The following is a 14,594-nucleotide window of genomic DNA, read 5'->3' on the forward strand; positions in this document are numbered from 1 at the left end:
AACCATACAAAGTAGTTACAAGAAGAATTATTGGGTTGGATCCAGGATCTGCCTTCCACAAGAGGAAGAAACCTTCTGCAAGAGGAAGGGCTCTGCTTGCAGACAGTCCCGCCACCTGATTTTGAGGGGGGACAGTACAGCTCATGCCATTCAGCAGGTTTGGTTTTCCTGACTCTCTGTGTGGCTTTTTCAGACCTCTGGAGGGCTGTTGTGGGAAGGAGAAAGCAGGGAGCTCCACTTCCGCCAGTACAGTTAATCCAACTTGAATCTGGATCCAACCCAGAAAGTACATATTCAATTAAAAATGCATAAAAACAAATTACCAGTAAAACCAGTGGCCCTACAGGAAGGCCTGTGAAAACAGCAAAATGATACCAAACCAGTAAGAACAAGTAACAGAAAGAATATAATCCCCATTTCTTATTTTAATTCCACTTCACTGCTCCTTCAAAGGATTATGGAACAGAAGATGAAATGCATAACTCTATTGGCTCATGAAAAAAAGTAAAAGAATAAGGATGCAATCCTATGCATGTTTAGACAGAAAAAAATCCTACAATTCCCAGCATTCAGCCAGTGAGCACGGCTGGCAGGGGAATGCTAGGTGTTGTAGGACTTTCTTCTGTCTCAACATGCATAGGATTGCATCCGAATTGTGGCAATTTTTGCACCAGGTCCAGGATGGTAACCACAGCATGGCCTTTGGGGTCTGCCCCCCAATAAAGATTCTCAAGTCACCTTCCATAGAAGTTCAAGGTGGCTAACAAATCAAAATTCAATAAAAACATCTAGATTAAAATTTAAAAAAATAGAGAGCAGAAAAAATATCAACCACCACCATAACGGGGCACCAGAAAAACCAAAAACTTTTATTTAAAATACAGATACAAATAAAGGAAAGGAGGGATCCTAACTCTGAGGTCCACTGGCTGGAGGGAGTTAGGATGGGGGCAGAAGTGCCCCTCTGCAAGCTGAGAGGAGGGATGTGCCCCTCTGCAAGCAAGGGGGGGGGAATCTGCCCTGGCCGTCCCCAGTATGCCAATGGAAAGGTTTGTGGACATAGATCTACTACTGGTGGTGTTTCTGCTGAAGGGTGGCCAGGTGTCCTCTTTTACAGAGAACAATCCTCTGTCTGAAGGGCTGCCAGAGGACCATCCTCTGTTTGAAGGCGTTTTCTATCTGAAAGGCTGCCCTGTCAAATTCCAGTTTAAAAACAAAGAACCATAAGCACTGTTGCCCATCAACAGTCGGCACCCGTTGGACAGCAGGTGGAACAGGCAGGCACACAGATCACAGTCTTCCGCAGTATGGAGAGATGCAGGGCTGGCACCAAGGGTCGGCACGGTTGGGCACCTGCCGAGAGCCCACACCCCAGCAGGGCCCACTGACAACAGCCCCCTCGACTTGCCCCTCCTCTTCACCGCTGTAGCCTGCTTGTTCACCTGCCTTGCGCTCTGGCCCAGGCGGTGGCAGCGATGAGAACGATGGGCAATGGATGCCCCTGCCTCCTTGCTCCCTGGCTCTCTGCCTGTCGAGGAAGCGAGTGGTAGCAGTGGTGAAAAAGAGGATGAGGAGAAAGAGCAGCTGGTGACGATGGTGTGGAGAAGGCAGACTTACGGAGGGAGGAGGTCCATTGTGGGTGTCTTGCCCAAGGGCCCTCAAAAACCACTGGTGAAATGTACGGTATTTCTATGTAAATTATAATCTATACATATAAATTGGCATATGTATTTAAAATATTTATTTAAGGTATTTCTAGGCCACCTTTCAGGAAAGGAGTCCTCCCAAGGCGGCTATGCAAATGTTATGCAGATCGGACCTCTATTTTGCTGATGCATTTCCTCTTTTTTAAATGATTCATAGGCCCTGTTCCATTGTCAGTATGTCCCAAAACAGGGCATTCCAGCAGCAGCTGGGCAGAACTGGTCTTAGATCAACTGGATCCAAAGCCCCTCTGTTCCCAAAGCCCAAGGAGCAGGCCCGTTATCTACATCAGCCAGGCGCAGGTAATTTCCTGCCATTGACACCAATGGCGGGAGGAAATTGGGGATGTGGGGAAAGAACCTCTGCCACCTCCTGCCCTGGCTGGCACAAAATGGCAGGGCTCTATAAGTGGCCTATTGTACACCATTTCACTTCCTCCACCACCACACACTCACGGATTGCTCTGTAAGTCTCTAGCCCTTTTATTTGTGGAGATACAAGCAAAAATGTGCAGACCTTTCCACCCAACTGCAGAAGAGGAGGAGGAGGAGGAAGCAGCATTAAGACCACTTTAAACATTCTGAGCCACCTGTACTGATGCGATGGGGCTGTTTTGCAATGATTCACTGCCCCCGTAGGCCTCCTCAGCACAGAATCTCTCTTTACAAGGCCTTACACCACCCATAATCACTAAAAGCAGAAGGTGCTTCATTTCCTGGGTTTAAACGCATAATCTTGTGGATGGAAGCAGTGATGGAGACCGGTACTCTCCTTGATGGAAAAACACTTTTCAGAATGAGCACTGATTTGGAGTTGTGGGCTTTCCATCAAGCCTTAATTGTCCTGTAGGCTTTTGCATGCACAGTTCCCTCTCCCCTTTTTATTACTTTTCTCTGCTGCTTGAATTCATGCTACCTGATAATCCTCTAGCTTCCTTGAAATCTATCCCCTGTCCTTGTTCTGCTCTTTACACAATACTTCTCCACCAGTTTTGCTCATCTCAATATTCAATATAATGCACGGCACATGTATGGACTCACAGTTATCCATCCTTGGAAGAATCTCCACCTCCTGTAGATGACCCCAGTGCATAAATTAGGCATAAGCAGCTGACAACCTGGGGACTTGATCCAGCCCTCCGCACAGGGCTGGATCAACCGGCAGCCTGTGGCCCATGGCCAAATTTCAAAAGCTCTCTGCAAATGATAGGTTAAGACCTCTGGTAAGAACCATCTGTCCTCCCCCAGCAACTGATGGGCAGAGATTGAGGAAGAGGTGTCAGAGAGAGAGAAAGGGAGCAGCAGATGGATAGATAGAAAAAAGGATGTGGCCCCAGCCAGTTTTCGCAGAGGCCTTGCCCACCACAAGGGTACCCACATGTCCTACTTTACAGGGGACAGTCCTCTATTTAAAGGCAGCTTCTTTCTGAAATGCTGTCCAGCCCTAGTCCAGTTTAAAGATAAAGAACTTCGTAAGGGAGAGCTGGGCTTCGAAGCTTCCCATCAACAGCACCTGGAGAGCAGACTGAGCAAGGCACTCAGATCACCTGGTCACAGTCTTCCCCACTATGGTGAGATGTACTGTATTTCTATTTAAATTATAATGATTTCTAAATGTGTATCTATACCCATCAGTCAGCAGATACACTTTTTTTTTTTAATGGAAATCTGTATGCTCGCTTGTCCTCTTTTTTGGTGATGCATTTTCTATTTTTTGAGATGTGTAAGTGGACCCTATCCACCATTGGTGGTAGCCCCATCCACTGCTGGCATGTAGTCCCCAACAGAGTGCCCCTGTCATGGACCTGCAGTGCCCTGCTCCATGAGTGGAAGGGCATCAGGCACACTGCTTTTTGCCCTTCCCTTTCCATGGCTTTTCCCACTGCCACCAGGTGGAAATCTTTTTCTGCAGCTTTTTTCTGTAGCTGCTTTCACCAGAACAGCCTTCAAACCTCTCTAGGTCTCTAGTATCTACTTAAGATACTGTGAAGTGGTTGGATGTTAGACATGGGGTAGGTACCCAAAAAAGAGACCACAATATTTCAAATAACAAAGTTTAAATTTTACTGAAGAAAAATGTCAATAGGATTAAAAAAAAAAAATCTGAATGGATACACACAAAACACAAAAAATATGAGCAATGGAGGGGGGGATAAAATAACCAGGGATAAACACATCCATTTAACCTCATTAGTCTGTGTCCCTGTTTTACCCATGTACCTTATTATCCAAGTAATATCTTACTATCATTGGTCCAGCTCTCTCAATCAGCAGCTCTGACTCTTTCCTGTAGGACTTTCCATTCCTTCCTTCTTTCTGTCTCTCCTTCTCCTCTCTGCCCCTCAGCCTTTCTACTTAGATTTTTATCTCTTAAATTTATTTTTTTCCTCCCCAACCAGTCAAAAGGGTGTTTCCTTATTCATTTCTGCAACGATGTTTCTATTTCCTGAGTTTAACACTTTTTTCTCTCCCTTTGACCTTTGGTTGAACCTCATAAGCTACTGGCTTCCTGAGTTAATACCATTTTTCTTTCCCTTCCTCCGACCTTTTGTTGAACATTATAATCTCCTGCTCCTGAGCCCAACTTCCTGATATCTGCCTTCTAACTAAATGTTTGACCTCTAAACTATTAACCTTTTGGCTGAAACTGACTATCACATACATACATACATATATATATATATATACACATATATACATACATACATACACACACACATATATATATATATACACACACACACACACACACACAATTTAACCCCATAATATCCTAAAACCAACTAAATACAGAAATGGAGGACAGCTGTGTTCTTTCACAACTCGCAAGGCAATGCGGTCCTCGACAGAAAAAAGTTCCCCACCTCTGCTGTAGAAGCTTCCCATCTGGGCTAAGACACTGACAGTTCCGTGTACCCCACTCCCCAATAAAAACATCAGCACAGCTCTCCTCTTATGTATCTCAGCTGCTGAGTCCCATACACAGGCCAAGAAATAAAGAAAAGAAATGAGACTGATAATCGGAAGTGCATTTGAGGAAAGTTCCATCAAAAAACTCTTTTGCTATTCACACTGGGAGGACTGGGTATTTAATGGGCCTGTGTTTGAGTTGCTGCAGGGGGTGTGTTTGAGTTGCTGCAGGGGGTGAAAGCAATGTTGTTGACCCTTCAGCCTTTGGTCAATTGAAATTATGGCCGTATTTTAAAAAAAGCTAACACGTTGCCAATCAAGGACATAAAGTGTTGAACAACCTTGCAGCTATGAGATATGCATTCAAACCGTTCAACACTTTGTGTACTTATTTATATGAAGTACATACCAATTCTCATAAACATGTATTACTGGGATGCTCATTTCCCTGGAGATGAAGACCTCAAGTCATTTCAGTGAATCTATCCACTCATCCTAGGACATACTTACAAAAACAAATGGCGAGTTTGCCCCAAGGAACTCTGGGAAATATAGTTCTATGAGGAAAATATGTATTTATTTAATACATTAATTTGGCCAGAGTGGGGGTTGCTCTAAACAAAATTTCTAAAGCACATAAGACAAATATTCATAAAAGGCCCATATTCCTGGTTGTGGAAGTATGTCACCATTCCAGAGTGGCTTCAGCCACTCAGAGTTAGTATATCAACTAGAACAATGGTGGGCAATTTGTGGCCCTCCAGATGTTTTGGCCTACAACTCCCATCAGCCCTAGCCCACATAATGAATGCTGAGGGATCATGGGAGTTATAGGCCAAAATATCTGGAGGGCCACAAGTTGCCCACCTCTGATCTAGAACATGATCAAAAGACAGGATACTATTCCAAAATCCAAAATGAAAAGGGGCTGAATGATATAAGCCCAATAAACTGAAACAATACTTAGTAAACTCTGCAGAAAATTTGAAACACTAGTCAATTTTCAGGGACTTGGCTACTATTCTTGAAACAAATGATCGCTTAAGGTCAAATTACAAGGAAAAAACCCTCCTTCATATAACCACAGGCCGATGCTGTGACCCCTGCCCTTTGAATGAAAAGCTATTTTGGGAAGTGGTGATTGAGACAAGAGAATTGGTGGGGAGAGGGGATGTGTAAACCTTTCCCGGTCTGCTGTTTTCCGGCTCTCAATTGCCCCTGCCATTAGTTTGTTTTTAACAGGGGCCATTGGGCTACACATGTTAACATGTAGCATGCAGTTTGACCTTTAAATTAACTGGGCTGAATTTAAGTTAGTCCCACTTTAGTCCAATCTGCGGGTTCCTTAGGCCTGATTTTGAAGGCCATCTGCAAGCAATAAGTTCAGACTTCTGTAAGGGTGATTTTGTTGGGAATATTGCAACCTCATCTGCAAGTTACTAGAAGGGGGCAGTGTTACAGTTAGTTAATTCATGGGAAATTTGACCATAGCTAGCCTTAGGATCTCTATAGCCTACAAGGTGGGTTCCTGTGATTCCTTCCTTTTGCTCCTCCTCCTTCTTTCCTTTTCCTCTCTCTCTGACCTCCTCCATTGCTGGTAGCACATGGGTGTGGTCTCATGCTCCTGCCGGTGTTAAGGAACTCAAAATGGATTGAACAAATTTCAAAACATTTGAAACTCTATGCCGTACCTGCATTGCATATGCAAGAATATTTGTGAGTAAACCTCTTTTTTTCACTAAAGAAGGGTGTAGCTTCCTTTACTGTTCTAAGACAGCCTGTGCATGTGGGACTGGTAAACGCTCATTCTGTTTTGTCTTTTGCTTTTTCTCTTTGCTTTTTCTCTCGGACAGGAGGCATCATTATAAAATAATCCCAACAGATTTGTCCCTCCCCTAGGAGCTCACTGTTCAGGGAAGGAGAGAGAGGGAGAAAGGCATAGCAGAAACAGAGAGTGAAAAGGGGCAGATTTATCCAGATTTGGCTCTAACTCTACCTACTGCTTGCTTCGGTGCCACTGACTTCCAGGATGCAGCCCCTAAAAGATTGTCCCTGAGGGAATGCAAATATATACATATATATATATATAAAGATTCCCAACTCTTGCTTTAATCCCATTCAAATCAATGGGACAAGTTAGTCAGGACTAACCAGTCCCATTGATGTCAAAGGGACTAAAGCATGGCTAGCTAACTAAGTAACTCTCTCTCTCTCTCTCTCTCTCTCTCTCTCTCTCTCTCATGATTAACCACAACCTTTTAACTTGTTTTATTGTTTCTCAGATGAAATAACATATAACCAATTATGGAGGCCATTTCTTAATCTAACAGATTCTGGGCAGTCTAGTCCTTCACCACATCTTTGGGGTGAAACATGTCAAATACCCAAGACCATATTGCAGCAACCAATTAATGGTGGGTCATGTTGTTTTAATGATGAAGTATGGGGTTGGGAAATGGATCACTAATACTTGATGGTCACTATAGCTCTTTTCTTGAAAATCAATTTCAGTTTTCAGAACAGGCATGACATACAAAATCCATTACAATCTTATGCATTGTTTTTCCCACAAATCAACTTTCTCTTAAATTTGTTTGTTAAAGATTGCTTCCTCCAGAAACCCATTTTTCCCCTACAGACATGTATTTTTGAAATTGATTGATTGAAATTGGTTCAGATACACCATTCTACCTTCACACAAAAAATTGATAAATTTGGTCCATAATAATCTTTCTACTTGTGGAAAGGGCTCCTGCAGTATGAAGAATCCAGATAACTAAGGGTGCAGTCCCATCTAGCCAGGGCTCTGCAGACCTGGAGGGAAGGCGGCTCAGGATGCCTTCACAAACCGGCCTCCCCAGTCCCCTCCCCACCAACAGAACTTTGCCCTTTCCTTCCTCTCTGAGGTTCTCTCCGCACCAGCGGGGAGGGGGAGGGGGTGGGGAGCTTGGACCAAGGTTGGAGAGTTGTATCTGGCCTCGGATCCAGAAATCCAAACAATCCCCCAGACTCTGTCTAGGGGCCATAGGATTGCTGTCCCTGGAATATAACAGGGGAAGGCAACCTCTGACCCTAATCTGGTCTACAGAGGTACCCAATCCCCTTCCTAAGCCCTGCCCCCTGGCAAGGAAGCGAGACAGAGAGAGGAATCCTCATGTTATCTCTGATCTCTGATTGGAGATAACAAGGGAATTCCCCTGCATGCCACTCACCCTCCCACAAAGTGGGTGGGGCTGGATGTCATGGGAAGGGCAGGACTTCAAGGTGGGAGCCCCATCCCTTGACATCATTTGGTCCATTTGTTTGGTCTGGGAGGGCAATCCAGCTCCCAGGCCAAAACGGTTTGCCCACCCCTGCTTTAGCTGATCTTTCAAAATGTGGTTACCTCTTCTGAGTGTGTGTGTGTGTGTGTGTGTGTATGTATGGTATGATCACTGCATACCCATAGACTATTTTTTCCAGAAGCATGATACATGTATGCTTCCTCTTCATAAGAAGGTATATTCAGCCAGATATTACTTTTAATGATTGTCTTATATAATAATCTACATGAATAGGAAAATTTAAATAAAGGGAAAACCTGAGCTTCCTCTGTTTGTGATTGACTGGGTAAATACCTGCTTTTCTTTTTGACAGAGAATTATACAAGAAAAACAAACAGCTACAGGCGTCATCTGCCTTATTGCTTTGGTTGCCAAACCTCCCGGAGCAAATCTTTACCACCTGCACCTTAGGAACCAAGAGACACCATCTGTCTTGTCATCCTCACATAAAGCTGGGCCTTAGCAGAAAATAACAGGTCTGCTATTAGTATTCCATTTACTCTTTGAGGCTTCTATTTAGTTTCAGAATTCCATTATGGCTGGCTTCTGCCTGCACAGTCAGTAGCTGGGCACCAAGAAGGGTCGCTTTCCAAAAACTCTTGACCAAGTTGTGTGTTTCTGAGGTAAACATGTGATGGGAAACAAGATGAGGGCATGGTCATCTTACCCCAAGGGGTGTGAATGTGGTGTCCACAAGGCACAGCATAGGTTTTTGGGGTCCTGCTGGTGACAATAAGTTCAGCCGGATAATTTATATGTGGTGAAGCAAACTTAGAAATTATTATAATTTAAATAGAAATACAGTCAATCTTACTGTAGTGCGAAAGACTGTGATAAAGTGACCTGTGTGCATACCTGCCTGTTCAGTCTTCAGTCCAGGTGCTAGCTGTTGATGAGCAACAGGTGATGTGTGTTTTTTGGTTCTTTATCTTTAAACTGGGATTGGACTGGGCAGCACTTCCGTTAGAGGACACCTTCAACTAGAAGGTGGTCCTTCGGCAGCCCTTGAAATAGAGGACAGTCCTTGGTAAAAGAGGACACACTGGCAATATGACTATACAAAGTAAAACCCATTAATGTCTTCCTGATACACAAAGCTCGGTTGTCACATTTTGCTTAGAGCTAGGCAGCAAAATGTTCGGAAATTAGAAGAATGATCCATACAATTTACACACAGGTGTGACTGCAGTCGACCTATAAGAAGGAATTGTCTCAAAGGAAAACAGCAGAGTCACTAAAAGCAGATGTGTTTTCATTGCCTTTATATTTTTCTTTCTTTATATATGCTTAGTAACATAGAATGAATGATAAGAATGAACAGCGTAATAGTGCATCTGTCTACACAAATCAGTTTTGTAAAGTATAACTATAACATAGGAAAGAAGTTGTATGCAACTTGTTGGAAATTATATTCTAATCTCCAAACTATTTAATAGAAAAAGACAGTGACCAGGTTCAGACTACATGCCACAGCTTGTCATGGGTTATTTAACCCATGATGAGCCACAGCACCCATGGGTGCAGGTTGCATACGCAACGTCTATTTGGAGGTTGTCATGTTGTTAGGGATTTCAGAGAATTCTGCGACGGATCTTGGTGAGGCCAAATGCCAGTGCATTCAGCCCCCCGAAATCTGTCGTGGAAGGAAGCCCCCACCCCCCCAACCCACAAAAGGCGCGCGGGACGAAGTCCCCACCGCCCTCAACCCACAAAAGGTGCATGAAACAGAGCACTTACCTGCTCTCGTCCACACTGCTTTGCGAATGGCAGCCGTCCATTACATCCCTACACAGATGTAGCCCTCACACATTCAGGCAAATGCCGGAACAGGGTTTATGTGATCCCTGATTGGATGGAATTATCCATGATACTAATTTAGCCAGGAGGAAAGAAACAGTAATGCAGAACAGTATCCCCAAAGGAGTGAAAACTGATTCAATAGACATGAGACTGGATCCAGGATCTGCCGTCTTTGAGACACTCATGGGAGGTCCCTCAACCTGACTTTTGGGGAATCCCCCTTCCCCCACAGCTCACCCTATTCAGCGGGGTCCCCTTACTTTCTGTGTAGCATTTTCAAGGGGTTGGAAGGGCTGCCTTCGGATGCAGAGGACAGGAAATCTCACTTCTGCCAGTGCAATTGATTCAGCTTAGTCTTTCTCTTTTTAAAACTAATTTATTTTAATGTTTATTGTGAGATTACAGCAAAAGGGAAAAGATAAAAAGAAAGAAATATACACACAGAGAACTATATATATCCATATCAATGAATGCATATTAAATGTATGCGCATCTCTCTCTCTCTCTCTCTATATATATATATATGAAAAATTCAACTTTCTAGCAATTATACATAAGTTTCAACAAAAGTGGACCAGCTATCCAAATAAGTATCTATTTGAAGGTGGTGTTTATACGCCACCCATTCAAATATTGAATGCACTGTAAGGTCCTCAATCTATTGCATTATAGGAGGTGAGTGTTTATCCTTCCAATGTTGTAATATCAGTCTTTTGGCAGCCAAAAGGGTGCAGATAATCCATTTACACTGACCATTCATTAATTTCCTGGAAGCAGGTAGATAATTTAAAAGAGCATGTACATCAGCACATATTAAAGACTGTTTCAATACAAAATTTATCCATATAATAACCTCCTCTCAAAAAGAAGCAACTACTGGACACTGCCAAAACATATGTTTAAAAGAAGCTTGATCTGCATTGCACTGCCAGCAATTAGCCGAATTTGACAATCCCTTGTTAAAGAGATGTTGCAGCGTCCAATAGACATGAAACTAAAGTTTTTGTGATTCAGCTTCAATCTTGATCCAACCCAGAGTTTGGCTTAGGGAGACTTTTTAATGCCAAAATCACTAGTTTTAACCCCCAAATTGAAACTGGCAAATATTCTTCACAGCCCTTGTAGTAAGAAGCAGCATAAACAAGACCAGAGAAACCCAAATACATGCAGACAGAAGAGGAAAAAAAATACCCCCAAAGTTCAAAGTTGCAGGCAACCCCCCACATCAGCACTCTGATAGATCTGATGTGTATCCACTTTGGGCTACAGCCATAACACAGGTTAGAAGCTGGTGGGGGCAGATTTAATAAGGGAAGCAATGTGTGAGCAAAGATACTGTCAGAATCCACCCCACCCCAGCTCACTGGAGCAAGGTGGGCTGTGTTGGTGGAGAGGGGGAGCACCAAAATGAAAGATGCATTTAGAAGAACCGGATAACACTTGATGTGAACAGGCCGGGTCATATGATGGGTGTTAGCAGAGGTGTCCCCCGGTATCTCTCAACAGCTGCAGGCGTAACGAAGTATGCAAGACACAATAAACGAAGTGTTCAGGGCTTCATCAATCAGAGGCGAGAGTGTTCGCATGTGAACATCCCTGTGGTTATCAGTGCTGGTAACTCCATAAATAAAGAGCCCCTTTGATAAGGGGTTGGCAATCAAAGGCCTTATCGAGCCTCACCAAGCACCAGAGGAAACAAAGATTCCCACTTCATTTATGAATGGGGAGGTCTCCGAAACGGGGAGGGGGAGATGGAGTTTGCTTTTTAAGCCACATTTCCTTCCCACTGACAGCTTCTTTTTGGAGTGGGCTTGTTTAATGAATAGGGGAATGAATTGTGCACGTTAGAGTGGTGGGAGTGAGGGTTTGCGTATTAATCAGAAAATATCAGGGGGCTGCAACTGGACTTGTTTTGATGAGCAAAAGGGAGAAGGCAAAGAAGAAGCTAAAGTGAAATCTGACTTGCGCTCAGAACTGGTGCCAGGTCTATCATCAATTATGAAAAAAGATCAATGACAAGAGGACATGATCTTGGCAAAACAAAGCATGAATATTAAGCACAGACTTAACCATCAGAAGGACTATTGGAATGGGCAAGAAGATAAACAAAATTGTTCCATCAACATATGGAGCTGACTTATACACTGAGTTGGAACATTGGTTCAGCAGCATTTTGGGGGGATCTCAGCGTGTGTGGCCATTACTAGTTCTGCCCCCTGCAATTTCCACTTGAAGTAGAGATGCCAGGGATCAGATAGGGGACACTGTGTAGCATGCACGGCACGTGCTCTGTTCCCTGCACAACGGCCAGAGACAGTAATGGGCGGGCATGGGAAATGAAAAACCCATGTGCTTTCCCAAAAAGTTGCAGTGAATCCTCACCCCGTAACAGGAGTGCTCTGGTTCAGGGCTCCAGCCAGCCATTCCTTCCAATTGGGGCATTCTGTTCTTCCACCCGTTTCCAATTTCCAACTGACACTCAATATTCCATGGCTACTGAGCATGCTTGGCCCTCATTGGGCTATGTTTTGGGGTGGGTGGGGGGTGGGGGCTTAGTAATTTTTTTAAAAAATGTACTTCTACTAACCTTGGGGTTTTCCTGAACATGCAAATCTCTCTCTCTCCCCCCCCCACCATTTTTCAGTGCCCCCATTTTGGCTCCATTTCTGTTGGCACTCACCACCTGAGTTCACTATTAAAGGGAATGATAAGTAGTTGACTTTTAGAGGTGATCCCCCAAACATGAAGGGTTTCTACAGAGCGTAGTTATATGTTGACAATTTTCGTAAGTTGGGCGAGGGAGGGGGGAAGAAGACTAGAATAGGGGTAGCTTCCTTTTGTTCTATCAAGGAACAGAACCTGGTCCCTGTGTGTGTATTAGAGGGGAAATCCAAGATGTTCTCTTGTGGAGAGGATGTAGAAGGCATTTGGGAAGGGAAGAGGAAGAAGCATGTCTATTGACTGGTAATCTCCAGGATGATTACTAGAGTGTTCCTGTGGTTCTCCAAACTGCAGGAATACTTGGGTGGCCAGCAATTGGTGTGGGATGATGTCTACTTCAGGTGTGGGCAGAGGATAGATCAGGATATATGGGTAGATCCCTGAGTGATTTGCAGTAGATTAGCAAGAGTTTCTGTCTCCCAATTGTCGAACAGCAACACCCGTTGAACTTTCTCCCCACAGAATTAGGTTGCTAAAAAAGGACGCTTGGAGGAGAAACAGGATTGGATTTTTTGTAAAAGAACTTGTGAGCTTGGTTCTGGAACTGAATGCAAATTTCTGGGCTGAGCATGGATGCAGCGTGCTCCTTAATTCTTAGCATATGTCTGTCCACTGCACTTCTGTTTTGCACCTGAGCTCTGATTGTTGGACCTCAGGGTTTTAGTAAAAAAAAGTAGATCTTGTCCAATCCTAGAATGCAGTGAAGTGTGGAAGAACAAGGGGATATAAAGGCGGGACATTTGGCTGTGGGCCTCTGATTCCAAAATATTGTCTTTAATGGCCATCCATGCTTATCCAAGGGTTTCTCCCTCTTGCTAAAAGGAGAGTGGCAGACGGAAGGAAACCTTCCCTGAAGTTAAGCCCTCAGCTCTTAAGCAGTCACCCGACTGCTTAACAGTCACCAGCAGCGGCCATTCCTGCAGGCTGTATGGAGGGAAATGAGAGAGAGACCAGGGCGATTCCACCAGCCCTGCTGAAATAATTATCCCCCCCCCCCGCTTCCTTTTTCCTTGTGTGTTGTGACTTTTCAGAGTGTAAAATCCCTGCCGGCAGGGAGTGCTTTGTTTAACTGATTATATGTAAGTCACTCCGGGAGCCTTTTTGTCCGCGGAGCAGCATAAAAATACTTCAAATAAATAAAATATTTTTAATAAAGCTAAGACATACATGCCTTCAGCTCTTAATATGCCCTTACCCCTGGTGCGTACAGTGGACGGTTGCGTAGTCCCTCAGAAGTGAGGGAAATGCATACTAGGCACATGTCTAGTATGCATTTCACACCAGGCTTTTATCCTGCGATTGAGATTGCTCCCTCACGGAAGTTTGCGGGCACTTTACATGACGCAGTGATCCCCCAAAGCTTCTCCTGCACTAAATGCCCTTTGCTCCATTTTTAAATAGATCGCAGATCATGAGCTACCCGATTACCCCGTTGCGTTCCGCTTGAGTTCCCTCCGTGCAAAGAGTTAAAGCGGCAAGAAGAGGAGCGAGATCAAGGACAGATAGTGGAAGGGGGGGGGAAGCGCATGTAAAGGGAGTTAGTGGTGATCCTGGATTTAAAACGGAACCAGAAAGCCCCGTTTTAAAGCTAGGATTTTAGGCTGGTGTAGAGACGCCCGTGCTCAGAAGCACACTTCCCATCGATACAGGCTTCATGTTGTCCAGAACAGAAGCCTAGGGCTGTAGAGAGATTTTAGGGGCTAGTCCTCATGAAACTTTGGCTGGAGTTAAGCCTCTGCCCTTCTTCCCCCCACCAGCGCCTGCGGAAAAGCCATGCTACTCTCTCTGCGTTCCCCTCGCCTCTCAGATGTGTGCTGAGCCGCTCGTGTTAGCTCAGCGGGCCTACTGCACATGCTCAAGAGCCGTTTTCTGCAGCCTGACTCCGCAGGGATGGATTTCCGAGCTGACAGCTGAACCTGCGGCTGGCCCCCCGTGCTCAGAATTGCTCTTCGCCCCCCGCCCCCATTCGACAGATGCCTGCTGCCAGACGAAGCGTTTCTACGGACGCGCAGCCTTTCCCCTACTGCTGACGCTGAGCGGGGAGCTTCACCAGTTGGACGGACGACTCCAGCCTGTTGCGCGGCTGCTTAAGGCGCAAGCGAGAAGGGGGGGGCTCCCCTCAAGCCCTCCGACCCCC

The sequence above is a fragment of the Heloderma suspectum genome, chromosome 2, assembly GCF_057233095.1.
Source record: "Heloderma suspectum isolate Gila_16-S chromosome 2, 16-S_ref, whole genome shotgun sequence".
In the NCBI taxonomy this organism is placed as follows: Eukaryota; Metazoa; Chordata; class Lepidosauria; order Squamata; family Helodermatidae; genus Heloderma; species Heloderma suspectum.